Below are 15667 nucleotides of genomic sequence, written 5' to 3' on the forward strand. Positions count from 1 at the left end.
CAAACACTTGCCTCTTCAATTCAGGGGAATTACTCTTTCGAGGGCCAAGCCTGAGATAGATGACTCCAAGGATCTGCTGAGGCTGTGACCTATTGGTTATAAAAATCTAGAGAGGACTTTTAAGTCTTTGAAAAAGACTCTGAGTAAAGAAAATCTCTACCAACACTTTGCCCCAAAGTGTCCAGATTCAGCTGTTGAGGCTCCAACAAACCCCTGTCCCAGGGACCTAAACTGAAGCCAATCCAATACAACCTTCAAGAAGCAAAGGAGGCTGTGCTCCCCTGCACACTGCTCTGGAGCCTCCTGCCTATGTTTCTCTGCTCATGCAGGGAGAAGCTTGCAAAGCTGCCCTCAGGAGAAGAGACCCTTAACCACAAGTTAACTGATTTCAGCCCCCAAAAAGACAAAGTGCAGCTCCCCGGCAAGCCCCACCGCACAGCAAGGGGAACAAACCCAAAGGCCTTCAGCAGCCACAGTGCCAGGGGCTCTCCAACTCCTCTGGTCCCAAGACAAACCACATTGCTGATGGTGCTCCCCTCAGCACACTGCAGAGCACAAATCTCTGTTCCAGTGACAGCAAAGGCAAAGCACATCCTCAACAGGACCTTCAGCCATCCCAGCTGCCAGGCGAGGCTTGACAAATCCACTCGCCTGCCACACGGCAAACTGCCCAGCTCAGTGCCCAGCAGTTGCTGCAGATCTGCTGCTGGTACCAAGAGAATTAACACCACAAGGATTAGAAAGATGACATCAACCAACCATGAACAAGCCTAACACCTCACTGCGTGCCTGAAGCTCTCAGGATGTTTAACTTGCTCCCCTCCTGGCCTTGCAGAGCCTCCACTAGCAGCAAATAAACCAAGAGTTCCAGGTGCTGCCCACAGCAGAATTCTGGGACCTGTCAAAGTTTATTCTGATGCTGCATGCACAGCTGGAGCTGAAACCTGCTTGTGTCAAGGTGTGAGCCTGCCCAGAGTGGCTGTGTCTGCTGGGGGGCACAGCTGTGCTCCTGCACCAGGATGGCAGCACCTGTCTGTACAGAACATGTGCCACAGGTGTCCCTCCCCACGGCAAAATAAAGGCAGCCAAGAGAGCTGGGCAGCACCTGCAGCACGACAGCTGCCAGCACAACCCCAGGAGAGCTGCACTGCTTCCTGCTGGTGCGGATGAACAAGCAACCACCCCCCCAAAGAGAGTGCAGAAAGATCTAGAGGCACACTGCCTGCAAGCCTGCCCCAGCCTGAATGCCTCACCCAGGCAGCAGTGGCTGCATCTGTAAAATCCTCGCCACTCCCTGCTTGTGCTGCAGCCCTCTGCAGCACTGTGGGTGGGTGCAACAGGCAGCTCAGGATGCCTGGAAGCTGGAGGACCAACCTCGGTGGTTTAAATGCCTCTTGATTCAGCTGGCAATCGTCTGTGGTCCTCAGTTTCTGTTCCAGTCTGTCCAGCATCACTTCAGAGCCACTGAAGGTGGGAGATTTTTTGCTGCAGTGCCCAAGGAGCTCCCAACAGCTCATGCAGAAGACTGCCTGTACTGATCAAAATCCCTATTCCTAGGGAACTCAGTGTGCAGGTGCTCTTATTGCTCAAGGAAAAGCTGCTCCTTGCCATCACCTTCCAAAGAGAGCTGAGATGATAAGTCTTTAGCTGTGACTTGCTGCACAGACATCACACACAGAGGTACTACAGAGAGAGGTTTAAAAGACATTCCCTGGGACTAGATTCATCTCCCCTGAGGTAATTAAAGATGTTCTGATGGATCTGTACAAAGCTCATTAGCTGTTTCTGAGGGTCAGCCTACACAGAGGCCATGTTCAGCTGTTGGCAAGCTCCCATCCCTACATTATTTCCAGATCACAAGTCCAGTATTCTCCAGCTTTCATCCAGCTCCTTTCTTCTCAGCCAGTATAGACCTTTCTGCTGTCTGTGTCAAAAGTTGGATGAGGCCCTGAGCAGCTGAGTCCAGTTGACAGTTGTCCCTGCCCGTGGTGGGGAGGCTGGAGGAGATGAGCTGAGGTACTTTCCAACCTGAGCCACTCCAGGATTCTATGAAACACCCCAGACCTCACTGCCCAGCCTCGCCACCACACTGATGACATCAGCTTTCACAGGCCTCCATCTGCAGGACAGAAGCCACTGGCCACCAGCAGCTTTAGAATCAGCTCCTTTGGAATCCCTCTTAGGAGAAAAGGACAAGCTTTAGAACAGGCCTGGGTCCTGACAACACAAGTACTGGGGCTGCTGGGTGGTAAGGAGGCAGAGGTGCTGCTGAAGGCTAAGGATAGCACAGCCATCCAGGCACAGCTCAGTAGAAGCTAGCTGAAGAACTACATCATCTCTCTCTGAAATGATGTCCTTCAGAACACCACACAGACTCTAATTAATCAAATTCCTGTCTCAGTACTGGAACCTTGGATCAGCAGTGCCAGGGTTGTCAGCTATGCTTCTCTCACCAGGAATCCTGGAATGGCTCAGGTTGGAAGGGACCTCAGAGTGCATCTGCTCCAACCTCCCCATCATGGCCAGGGACACCTTTCAACTAGACCCATCTGCTCAAGGCCTCATCCAGTCTTCAATGCTTCCAAAGAGGAGGCAGACACAGCCTCCCTGGGCAACCCACTCCACAGTCTCACCACTCTCATACTGAAGAACTTCTTCCTCAGCTAAAGTCTAACCCTGCTCTCCCTCAGCTTCAAACTATTTCCCCTCGTCCTGTCTCTAGACACACTCATGAACAGTCCCTCTGCAGCCTTCCTGTAGGGTCCCCCTGGAGTCTGCTCTTCTGCAGGCTGCACACCCCCAGCTCCCTCAGCCTGTGCTCACAGCAGAGGTGCTGCAGCCCTTGGATCATCTTTGTGGCCTCCTCTGGACTCATTCCAACAGCTCTGTGTCCTCCTTCTGCTGGAGACCCCAGAACTGCAGGCATCACTGGAGGTGGAATTGAACCTAGCATCTCCCATGAGCCCAGGCTGGTTGTCCCAAGTGTAAATCAGAACTAAAACGTAAGCTGCTTCTTGGCTCTTCTGTGCTGCACACAGACAAAGGGGCACTAACAGAAGGAGGCAAGAGGAACAGCAGGCAACGAGCACATGAGGGTGACCACAGTTCCTCACCTGTAACACTCCATCCACGGGAGAAGAAACACAGTAGATGAGATCTGTCTGGATCCTGGATTGATGTAACAGTTACCCATGCAATTATTTTTGTACTCAATCCAGAATTGCCACTGACTGCCCAAAAGCTCATTTTCATTCTTCACCTTTTGAGTCTATTTTAGGCTGTCTTTTTTAAAGGACTCCTTATTTACCTACAGTTGGCTAATAATTCCACCACAAATTCCCCTTCCCCTTTACTTCTGAGTTCAGTTACTTCTACCTTTCCCCATGTACTCAGCAGAATTCAGTCAGATCAATAAAAACTGTCAGTTTTGATCTGCCTCCTGAGATGCAGCAGCCCTAGATGGATCTCCAGCAGGAAGCCTGGGCCACTGCTACTAACAGCCATGAGCCACAGTGGCAGGAGGGCAAGACGGCTCCCTAGACTCGGGCTGGCTTAGGCAGATACCAAGCCCAGGCAGACCTTCCAGCCCTGGAAATAACTCTGCAGCCCTGTACTGTGGCTGCAGCCTCTCTGCTGTCAGCAGCAGTTAGGTCACATCACAGGAGACGTGCAGGGCAGAGCGACAGGCACTTTGCTGAACTGCAAACTCCAACTGCCTTAGCATAACAAATCACAGTTACTTAAGGCAGGTACTTGAGCAAAGGCCTGCGAAGAGGAGTGAGGTAGAGGAGGTTGTTTGGCAGAAACTAATCAGAAAATCATTACAGGAAAGGAGAAGACACAGCAGCTTTGCTGGGTATCACTGGCCCTTACAGCAGGCTCCTGCCTGGCCCCCGTGCCATCCAGTCGTGCCCTGGGTTTATGCCATCTGCACTTCAGATGGACTAGGCAAGCACAACTCATTTCTACTTGGGCAGACGTCCAAGTTCCACAGCAGATAAAGCAGCCTGGGGCAATGCTCAGGTTTCCTGAGCCACAGCCAGGACAGCAGTATGATTCACATTGCAAAAGGAACCAAAGCAAACCTCTGCCACCAGGACATGACAGGGCAGTCTCGGGTCTACTGCAGCGCACCTGTTCCTGACAGCATTTCACCTTCCTTTTCCTCTCGGAACCACTGCAGTTCGTTTCTGACACACTTGCAACCATCCATCTACACAAACAAATCAAACAAACCCCTGTGCAAAATGAGTGATTCCAAACTGGAAAGGACCCCAAACCCGAATGCACTTAACCCAAAGCAGCTGTTGCAGAAGGGCTCTCAGGTGATTACAGCCAAGCTGCCATCTCTTTGTCACTGCAATGCTCAAAGCCACCCTTACTGCTCTGAGGCTCCGGGTTTGTGCTCTGAAGCACAGCAGCATTCAGAACAGGACAAGGGGAACTCGCTTTCAGTCAAATATTCCATGCTTTTCTGCTAATTACTGCTGGGAGCTTCTAGAGAGGCCACTGTGTGCAGCATCCTCCAAGTGCCTGAATCCCGCTCAGGACAAGAGGCAGCAGCAGCTCCTAAGGACCTGCCTTTGCCTTTGAGCTGTTCACCTCAGCAGATGGGTGAGCTGTGGTGAACGTGTGCTGCTGCTCACCAGCTCCTTCAGCACAGTACTGAGGAAGAGGAGAACAAGCAGCCTGCACAAGCTTCTCCCACTCAACAGAAGCATCTCCTTATGCCCCTCCAGCACCACTAGTGAGGCTTCCAAATCAAGACTAGCTGAGAAGACACAAAGTCATTTCAAAAAGCATCTGAGTATCTTGGAAAGGTCAAACCCTCAGATTTGCACTGCTTTATGCTCTGTCCAAACAGACACAGCTGCCTTTGAAACTCCAGCCTCACAAAGCTGGAATGCTGCTGAAAGAGCACCGTGGCAGTGGGACCACAGCACTGCCCAGTGATGAAACCTTAGAGCAGCTGCTGCCTAGGGAGGTGGTGGAGTCACCGTCCCTGGAGGTGTTGAAGCCAAGCCTGGCTGGGGCACTTAGTGCCATGGTCTGGTTGATCGGACAGGGCTGGGTGCTAGGTTGGGCTGGATGAGCTGGGAGCTCTCTTCCAACCTGGGTGATTCTATGATAATCTGAGATGAGAGGAATCCAAGACAGGTTTCACTCTCCAGCCTCAACTGTTAGCTGGGATAACAAAAGCAGATTAATCCCTTTCCCTTGCAGTTTGTGGTGCATGGACCAAGTCTGCTTTGGGAAAGCTCAGCTCCTCCAGGCCTCTGCAGGCAACTGAACTGAGTTAGTGTGCTAGTCTTCAACAGAAAAAATGGGAGAGGAGAGGCTTAGAGACAACATCTGCACTTGTGGTGTCTCTGTGGAAAGAAGAGAGAGTTTTAACTTATCTTTTTGAATTTCTAGTAACTGCAGCTGCAAAGGGACACCTCTGCACCAGTGCACACACCATGGCAATCAGAGCTCCACTCCTGCAAACCACTCAATGCCATAAAAGCTCTTCACATGACTACAAGTGACTTCGCATTTGGCTCCTCCTCTGCCTGGCCACAGCTGGTCAAAACAAGAGGTGGAGGGACAACAAAAAGAGTATTTTTACTCTGTACTACTACTTTTATTATACATTTGACCATGTTTCTCTGGAGTGAGCTTTGAAAGACTTCTTTATAAATACTGCAGGCTTCTGGGGGAGAATAAAAAAGTTTTCCCTGTTTCTCCCAACTGTTTTCAGGACAATGGAAATGCAATTGAGAGACTTCCCAGACTCATGCTCCTACTCCATCGTTACCAGCAGTTTAAGTTTGCTCTCTGTACCTTCACGGTGCCAAGAATCCTCGAGAACTAGTCTACTGCTCTTTAGCTAGTAATTGCCTGTGTTGTGTTCATTTCACCCCCTAATGACTACTGACACCCAGACCCCCTGCAATCAAGGCCAGTCTGACTGCCTTCATGCAAACAACTGCAAGAGCACAACTGCAGCTACTGCACCTTGGCTCTGAGAGGGATGTGGGCCTCAGGGGTGACTTTGCTCAGCTACCACCAAGGACTGGTGTGCAGCAAGGTTCTTGCTTGTGCTTGCTCCCACAGAAACCTCGGTCACTGCCAAACCTTGCGTGCCACAAAGCAACAGGGCACGGCTGTTGGGAGGCGAGGACAGGACAGCTGACCTAAGGGATTCCATGCCACACTGAGTTTTAGTTTGCTCTCCCAGTTCATCAGCCTCTCCCTGTGCCACATCTCTTCCCCTGGTCTCCATGGTGTCACAGAGGCCAGCCCACCCTTGACAGCTATTTTTAGAGGAAGATCTTGCAAGAAACAGTTTGCAGGACCTGCTCCACGCAGTGTCACTGCTATCAGCAGTCCTCTCCTGTGGCCATTCTGGCACGGCAGGAGGTAGCAGGAGAGTTTCAAGGCCAACACTTCTTGCTGAGCCTTGTGTGTAAGATCAAATACCTGCAAGTACCAGAAAGGGGCTACAAGAAAGCTGGGGAAGGACTTTTGGCAAGGGCTTGTAGAGACAGGATGAGGGGCAAGGGAGTGAAGCTTGAGGAGGGCAGACTAAGACTGAAGATTAAGAAGAAATTCTTTCCTGCTGGGGGTGGGCAGACACTGGCACAGATTGTCCAGGAAGGCTGTGGATGTCCCCTCCCTGGAGGTGTTCAAGGCCAGGCTGGATGAGGACTTGAGCAACCTGTGCTGGTGGGAGGTGTCCCTATCTCTGGCAGGGGGGTGGAACTGGATGAGCTTTAAGGTCCTCCCCAGCCCAACCCATTCTATGAATGTACAAAAACATACACTGGGAATAAACACAGCTTTTCCCCTCCCAGTTCTTGGCAGCTTTCTGGGGTTTGTTATTCCTTTAAAACATTCCTCAGAGCAGCCTGAAAGCTGATGGTGCTCAGGCCGTGAGCAGCACTGCCAGGCAGGGTTTATGAGTCTGTCTCGGAGAGGCACACTTCTGGGGAGTTTAACAGATCTTTGCTCTAACAACACAAATCAGCAAGACTAGTGGCTTTAAAAAGCGGGCTTGTTAGCAGTCTGCTGCCTGAACATTACTCCTATCAAACCCCTCTGCCAGCTCACCCTAGAAATAAATTGCAACCTCATAAAATTGTCAAAACTGCATCCCTGAGGAGCAGGCAGGGTTTGATTCACCGCGCTGCCTGCCGCGTAAAGGGCTGCTGCTGTGCCTCCCCCGCGGGCAGCCCGACAGCCCCCGGCCGATCCGCGCCGCGGGCGGCACTTGCCCCGGCCCCGGCCCCGGCCAAGAGCGCACCGAACGCTCCGCAGCCCGCGCTGCAGGCGGGCCCGGCACGGGCGCAGGCGAGAAGCCATCCCAGCGGGGCAACAAAACCGCCCCAGCGGAACTGCTGCCAGCCTAAGGCACCCCGGGGTACCACAGCGGCCAGACTGGGGGAGCACGAAGGGAGGAGGAGCAAAACAACGAAAGCAGTTCTGCTGGGGCAAACTGCACCTGGCCGACTTGGGCAGGGTGCAAAGCAATGCCCCACAAAGCTGTGTCAGAAGTCCTGTCGGGAGAGTCTGCCACACCTCTGATGTGACACTGCCTGCACACCCCGCGCACGCAGGGGCTCAGTCTCTGCTCTGCAGCAACGCTGCCCGTGGTTCGGATGCTGAAAACGGAGTCTCCTCTATTTGAGTAGCAAAGAAACTGTTCCAAGCAGTGGGAAGTGCTCCAATGCAGACATGAACACCTGGAGCTCAGAAGAGCCCCTCCTCGTGTTGCCCAAGGTTTCCTAAGGTGTGTTGACAGCCAGTGAACAGCACAGCCCCAGGGCCCCAGCCAACGGCACTGCCCCCCAGGCTGTCAGAGCGACGCAGTGCCCACAGCGCAGCCTCTGGCACATTCGATTTCACACGAGCAACGCATGAGGCACTTCTCAGTCTCCCAACTCAGGTCTCGGCTTCACACAAATCAACGACCCAGCTACCTCCACCAAGCCATGTCCTGACAGTCACAAACTGCTTTTCTAGCCCCAGATTCCTGCTCAATGTTCCTGGGTTTTCTGAAGTGTGGTGATTCACTTGAGTCAAAAAGCACTGCAGCATGTGCTTCTGAAATAGTCTGGACGGAATCACAGCCACTTCACCACTCAGCTCCTGAACGAGGCACACTGGAGATGAAGGAGGAGTGCAGAGCAGAAGTTATATCTCACACACAACCCCTGTCAAGCTCCAGCACCACCGTCCCCACATCATCCAGAACTGAGATGAAACCGAGTATTCTTTCAAGCAGCAGCATGATGTGAACCATCTCTCAGCCTGACTCCACGAGGGAAGGGAACCCCAGCTGGAACTCCTGCACACCACCACCCATCCTCAGCACACACTGCCAGACAGCTAAGCAGACAGTGGTAGCACAGCCCTGCCCTTCCCCTTGCAGCTCTAGGGGTCTCTTCAGAGCTTTACAGACTGACTGTAAAGCCATGCTGTAAACCCACAGTCGCTGCTCATCCCCTCGTTAGACCTGCCTGGGCTCCTCCTGGGAAGCTGTTTCTCTGCTGCTTGATCTCAAGGCCATTGGCAGTCTCTACAAGTGCCCACCCGAGAAGTGTTTGCTCCCAGGCACTTTTCAGCATAGGTATGAATTGCCACCTCCTCCCAGTTCTGAAGAGAACCACCAAGACAAATGACTCATGGATCCAAAACACTTGTTCAGGTTCAAAACAAGAGAGCAGTCTGTAAAACCAGCTAGGACTGACTCAGAGTCAAAGAAAAAGGACTGCCGTCTGCCAGCACAGACCAACGTGTCCAGCTCCCAGTACTGAACCCACACCTAACACAACTTTCCCCTGAGAGCAGTACCCTCAAAGGTGAGGTTGCACAACATCCCTCTTAAGTGTCTCACTTCTGCTTTCACCTTGCAGAAGCTTTTGAAGCCACGGTGCAAGTTCTGTCCATCTCATCAAAGCTTTACCACAGCCAATGAGCAAACTGCACCCAGCACTGGAGAACATGCATGAGAAAACAGAGGGGGATGGAGCAGGAGATCTGCTGGGTTTGGAGCTGCTGCTGCGAGGAAGAGAACGGAATGATTCTCACCTCTCCCAGAATAAGGCAGGTACTTTGCTTGCCAAGCTTTAACCAAAGCAGGAGCGGAATTCAGGGGTATGAAGGCACACATCACACCTTCAGAAGGACTCAGATGCCCCTGAAGGCAGGCAGCAGCTCCTGCTAGCCACTGCTCTGGGCAGGCTGGTGGCTGAAGATGAACACATTGCTATTGTTCAGCACATTTCCCTCCTGCATACTGAATATCAGATGCTAACCCGTGTTCCTAAGCAACCCCACGCTCACTCCACAGCCTCCTCCTCTGCTACCAGCAGACAAGAGGCTTTAATCATCAGTTCAGGCTGCACCCATCAGGAAGGGCTTGGGCACAGCACTGCATGAAGCAGCACCAGGAGCTCCAGCCTCTGTCTTGTCTTCACCAAGGCATGCAGAGTTCAGCTAAAGCCAGCACAGCTGCCTTCTAGTTGTGTAGCAGACAAGGGGCTTCAAAACCCCGGCTGGCAAAGGGGCTGAGGATGCCTCTTGTTGCCAGCAGGTGTGGAAGCCTTCTTTTAGAGGTACTGAGGGCTAACCTTGTTTCTGACATTTATAATACTCAGTGCTGGAGAGCCCCCTCTGCACACACTAATTGCTCCCACAGGGACCAGTCCACGCAGCAGTTTTTTTGCACTTCATGGCAACAGAGCCTTGAACCAGATTTGCTCTGCAGCCCAGACTTAAGCTTGCAGCACAATCACTATGTTTGCCCTAGCCCTAGAAGCTGAAGCAAAGCACCACTTCCACACTGTAATTATTCCACAGATGTTCCAAAAGCCCATGGGGAAGTTTTATTACTCAGAAGAATAAATAGGGTAAAAATAAATGGGGTTTAATTTTAGCCAATTTTTACACTCCTTATGAATTTTCATTTTTCTGATGCAACTTTAAGTCTGTGGGAGGGAGGATCTGCCTGGGAGAAATAATTAAACTTTCATCTTCAGTTATGCTACTTAGCAAACAAAGAGCCACCCACGCAGCACACAGCACCCCCGTGCTACTCAGTGACAGGGAATGCCAGCACCGTTGCCCACCATTCCTAAGCTCCCCTGCAGTTTCACCTTCTCTCCAACAGCACAGAGCAAGCAGAAGCACAAGAAGAGCTCAGGCTGGAAGGAAGCTGGGGTCAGAAGACAGAGCTTTATTGGCCCCTGATGCTTTTTGGGACACTTGAGAATAACGCAGTGATTTGCCAGATGGGACATGCACATCACTGCCCTAAGGGGAAGCAAAGATTCCAACACGCAGGCTGTGCTGACAAGGGCTGAAGCAGTCAGCTGGGCAGGGCAGAGAGGCTGAGGAAGCAGACTCCATCCAGCTCAGCAAGATGCAGACACCCACGAAACCTTCTCCAGTTCCTGGGACCTTTTCAACACTCCTTTCACAATGCAGAGAGCCCAAAAATGGCTACACAGGTGCTCTCCGGGCAGCTCACAGAACCTGATGGCCACAAGCTCATCTTCAGAGAAGCCACAGCCCCTTCAGATGCTCTGGCAGGTCCACCCGAGCAGCATCACCCAGTGGTACAAGTACCTGTTAACCAGAGCCACGAGACTGCCTCCCCTCACTGCCAGCCCAGACGACAGAGCAGGCTCATCTGGAAGAAAGAAGGACCAGGAACGCAGTGCAGAGCTGCTGGCAGATGTGACAGTTCCTAGGGGTATGGTACCAAGTGAAAAGTGACGGCCACAGCACCTTGCACTAAGGGATTAACTTCACATACCACATTCCTCCTTGGTTCTTTTAAACAGGCAGGTTTCAGTAGATGAATTGGAAGACACAGAGCCAGTTGTCAGCAAAGCTCTTCATAGCCCTCACTTCCCAAGACTGCCTCGAGGCTCAATTTGATCTACTCAGGAAGAGCTGTTGAAAGCAAAACCCAAGTAACCAGAGATGATGTTGGGCTTTGAGGAGTCCTCAACAGGGGCAAATTCCTTTCAGCAGAAACATCACCTCCACTGTCTAACATGATTCCAGCTCCTACCCAGCCCTGAGCCTCGCTGGAAGTTCACTTACCCTCACTTCTGGCTGGTAACTCAGCTCCTGCTCTGCTGCCTGACTCCCCCAGCTCACACACGCTGCCTTCAGTGCTGCTTGGGCAGCAGATGTGCAGCAGAGACAGGCACAAAAGTCCCAGCCTTGGCCACAACAGCACAGCTCTGCACAGTTCTGCCTGAGGTGGAAGGTGCAGCAGCAGCACAAACAAAACCCACCCAGGCAAAGAAGCCATCAGAAGGGCTGTTCGAAATGCTAGGCCATGAGCTGAAAGGTGGCACAGGCACACTGCTCTGGGCAGGATGCTCTGCCAACCAGCTGGGAGAGGAATTCATGCTTGGGCCTTGCCATTAGCAAGGAACAGAACCTGCTCATCTGTTTCTCACCTGTAGAGCTTGCTCTGATGTCCAGGAGCACAGTGTGCAACACCACGTTGTTGATGAACACTCTTGGTATTCTACCCAGCTCCTCCAGGTTTGCCTTCTGCTCTCTAGAGCATGACCACAGCAGTTCTGCTTATCAAAAGGGCCAACAAACACCAAATCCTGATCTCTCTGCTCTGACAGCAATTAGCAAAACTGATTGAACTCAAGCTCCCAGCACAGATAAAGCTCCCATATGGTAGGATCTTTGCTTCTAACTTGTCTGAACAAGCAGGAACAAAATCCATAGCAAACAAACAGCCTGCTGGCTTTTACAAGGAGCTCCAGTCCACATCACTCCGATCACAGGAGCTGCTCAGCATTACTAATGACAGCCAGCTCAGCATCATGCCAGACTCAGGAAAGGCTGAGAGCACTGCTGGCTTGAGGAGGAAGCTTCTCCTCCCTTAACACAAGTATTAGCAACAGTCACTCTACGGCTGCCCTGACACTCCTACTGCTTGCACTTTTCAATGAGTTTGGGCAGCTACACAAAAATGGTAATTCCCAAGCAGCTAGCAACGGGTCCCTGAGAATCACAGCAGCCCTGACCAGACTGGCAGCCCTGGAAGGACACAGCATTTAGGGCTGGGCTGCTTCCTGTACCCAGGTAAGCCCTGCTCCACGTGCGGGCTCACTGCACGCATCCTTCCACAGCCCCTTCTGCAGGGAACCATCTCCTGGCAGCAGCAGGGCTGTGGCTGCTAGGTTCCTGGGGGCTGACAGAGGACTTTATTTCACAGCTCCCACACCCTCCAACTCCACAATGTTTTTTGGTAGAAAACAAAACCCAGTGATAGGGAACTTCAATCACAAGTCACAAACAGAGCCCTGTGCAATTAAAGAGCTCTTGCACACCAAGAGCTAAAGTGACACCAGGAGCTGAGCCAAGCTGTCCTCTGCTGAAAGTGAGGACAAACAAGCTGGTCACAGCACCTCCTGCAAAGAGAAAATGCCAGGAGGCTGCTAGGATTGTAGAAGGGAGATTAAGGCTGGATATCAGGAGGAAGTTCTTTACAGTGAGAGTGGGGAGGTAGTGGAGCAGGCTGCCCAGAGCTGCGGTTGAGGCCCCATCCCTGGAGACATTCAAGATCAGACTTGACATAGCCCTGGACAGCCTGCTCTAGTTGGAGGTGTCCCTGCCAACTGCAGAGGGGGTGGATAAGATGACCTTGGAGGGTCCCTTCCACCCAACACAATCTGTGGATGTGTGAATACTGCATCTGCTCCCTCCCAGCAATTAATGGAGTCCATCACCAAGCACCATGGCCAAGCAGAGCAGCAGTTCAGGCAAACAGGGCCTGGGAGATGTCCCCACACTCCCCAGCCGGGAGGCAGGTTTCTGCCTCCACCCCAACCCCAGCTGCTCCCTCAGGGCAGCTGGAACCTCTCCAGGGGGACGCTAGACATGGACAAACACTAACCTGCAGAAGGTATCTCCTCCTGCAGCCCAAATCTGCACACCCAACACTGTTCTCTATAAACAGTCACCTAACCCAGCTCAGGTCACAGATTGGTCTCCACATACTTCTTGTGCTGAAGGCTTCTTTTGTCAGTTTGCTGCATTTTAACAACACATTCACTGCAGAGCAGCTTCCTAACTAAAAGCCCTTAATTAAAGAAGATTAATGAAATAGAAGATAAGCACAAATACTAAACAAACTACGTCAGAGAAACCCAGGCTCTGACCTGCCAGCTCCCTCTCTGCCACTGCACACGCCTGTGGCTATCTGCCTGGGCTGGCTCTCCAGGCCAACCCACCACAGAGTAAAGTCAGGCAACACCACACCAAAACCACAGTCAGGGCTGACTTGACTCTCAGTGAAATTAGTTAGTCTTTTAGATAGCTCAGTGTCAACAGATCACTGCTGCAAAACAATTCACCAGTGCACCTCAGCCACAAGAATGCTCCCAGCACATTTCTGAAGCTGGCTTTCAACACTCACATTAAAAGATCCTCTCCTACCTGGGCATTTCTTCCTCACTTACTGCACTGCCCTCAAATGGCTTCTCTGAGAGCACTCCACTTGCAGACACAGAGCTAGCTTTAGGTATTGTGACTCTTAGGGCATGGCACAATCACAGGACTGTTGAGCTTGGAAGAGACCTCTGAGGTCAGCCAGTCCAAAAAACATGTTCTTGCTGTACAGGAGAAGGAAAATCACTCCTTTGCTTACCTGAACAGAGGCAAGGCTGAGGACCTAGAGGGAGCAATGGAACAGTTCCATTGCTTTTGGGATCTCTGGCATTATCCTTCCTAGCAGACAGGGTCAGAGCAACTTTGCACCCCTCACTACACTCCACAATGTCAAAGCATGAAGTAAAGCAAAACGAAAGGGGGGGTACTGGCCATGTTTCACGAGATCTCTACATTCATTTCAAAAGGTCATGATTTCACAGTGGGAACTGCAGAGGCACCTGGAGAAGAGGGCCACACAATTCAGGAAGCTTTCACAAAGGGAGTGGAAACCACAGAAACATCAGAAAAGGGAAAATGCCTCTCTTAAGTAGTTCTGAGAAATCTGTACAGGCCAAGACGTTTGGGTCTCTGCACCCTCACATCTCAGCTGCGCCAAAGCTGCGGAACGCAACCTACCTGCCCTCGCCGATACAAAACCCAACACAAGTCAGCACCAAACCCCAGCAAACATCCCAGCCAAGCCCACCAAACGCCTCCCCCAGAAAGGCCAAAAGCCACCAAGCACCCCTCAAAAAATGACCACCACAAGAAACACCCAACACCCCCCCAAAACAAGACCACCACCAGAGAAAGAACACCCAGCACCCCCCAAAAAACACACTCCCCAAAAGACCACCACCAAAACAATGACCAAACACATCCCCAAAACAAGACCACCACCAAAAAACACCAAACACCCCCCTCAAAAAATAACCAAACCACCAAAAATCCCAAACCAACCACCCCCCCCAACCACACAAACAAAAAGCCCAACAATAAAACAACCAATCCCAAACATCAACCGAACAAAGGATCAAACACAAACCCAGCAAACTACAAAAAATCCCAGCCCACCCCCCCAGACCCACTCAAACCCCAAGCCCAAGGCCAGCCTAAGCCCCCTGCTGCCTGCTCTGCTGTCACCTGTGCCCGGGACTCTGTGCCTCCCTCTCAGCCCACACTGATGTGTTTCTCCACACACAGGAGGTATTTCCTAGGCTGCTTCCTAACCTGCTCTACAAACATTCTGACTCCACGTTTCGTGCCAGAAAGGTGTGGAAATGACAGCTTTACATTCTTAGGGCCCTCTTCCCCTAAGCAATAACGGAAAGACAGCAGAGCTGGGATGGCTCCCACCAGCACCAGAACCTGAAGCTCTAATTACAGGCTGCAGGCAGACGCCAGAGGGAGGCTGGCAGCCCTCCTCCACTAGTGAAATAACCTCCAACTCTTTGCAGAGCCTCATCTAGCAGACATATGGGAGAGCAGAAGGCACTTTTAAACAGCTTCTGTAGACAGCTTCCCAATTTATTCCCTTTCTTAACTGAAGGACACAGATGATTCTTTCCAAAAGGCTGAGGTGTGTGAAGAAGCTGGCCAGAGAAGAGCCAGCCATGCAGTGCCCCTCACAGACTGCCAGCAGGCTGCGTGGGCATGGCACACACAAAGCCACTGCCAGAGCCACAACACGGGAGGGCACCTGAGAATAAGCTCTGCTCCATGGGCACAGTGTGGGGTGGGCAGCCAGCAAATGAACACAGGAGTCCTTCCTGAATCCCTGGGGCATGGATACAACGGACCTAGGGGAGATTCAAACTGGATGTTAGGAAAGGGTTCTTTCCAGTGGGGGTGGTGAGACACTGGCACAGGTTGCCCAGGGAGGTTGTGGGGCACAGAAGCACCCAATGTGATCAAAGAAGATTGGGTGCTTCTGTGCCCCACAACCTCCCTGAAGGTGTTCAAGGCCAGGCTGGGTGAGGCCTTGAGCAACCTGTTCTTGGGGGGGGGGGGTCCCTGCCTATGGTGGGGAGTTGGAACTGGCTGAGCTTTGAGGTCCCTTCCAACCTAAACCATTCTGTGACTCTTCTCCCCTTGTTACCTGGTGGGAAATGAACACAACTGCAGTTTGAAGTGCAACCTGTAATAAGTCTACAGAGTGGGGAAAGGTTAACTGCTGAATGGCTACAGGAGTCTTCCACATTGCATGATCTGG

General features: G+C 51.9%; 1 protein-coding gene across 3 annotated transcripts in view; it reads right to left on the reverse strand.

Annotated features, from left to right (window-relative positions):
• PEPD (peptidase D) overlaps positions 1-15667 on the reverse strand; it is a 170032-nt gene that overhangs the window by 43712 nt on the left and 110653 nt on the right. The window lies entirely within an intron of this gene.

Source organism: Pogoniulus pusillus, chromosome 20 (assembly GCF_015220805.1).
Source record: "Pogoniulus pusillus isolate bPogPus1 chromosome 20, bPogPus1.pri, whole genome shotgun sequence".
Classification (NCBI taxonomy): domain Eukaryota; kingdom Metazoa; phylum Chordata; class Aves; order Piciformes; family Lybiidae; genus Pogoniulus; species Pogoniulus pusillus.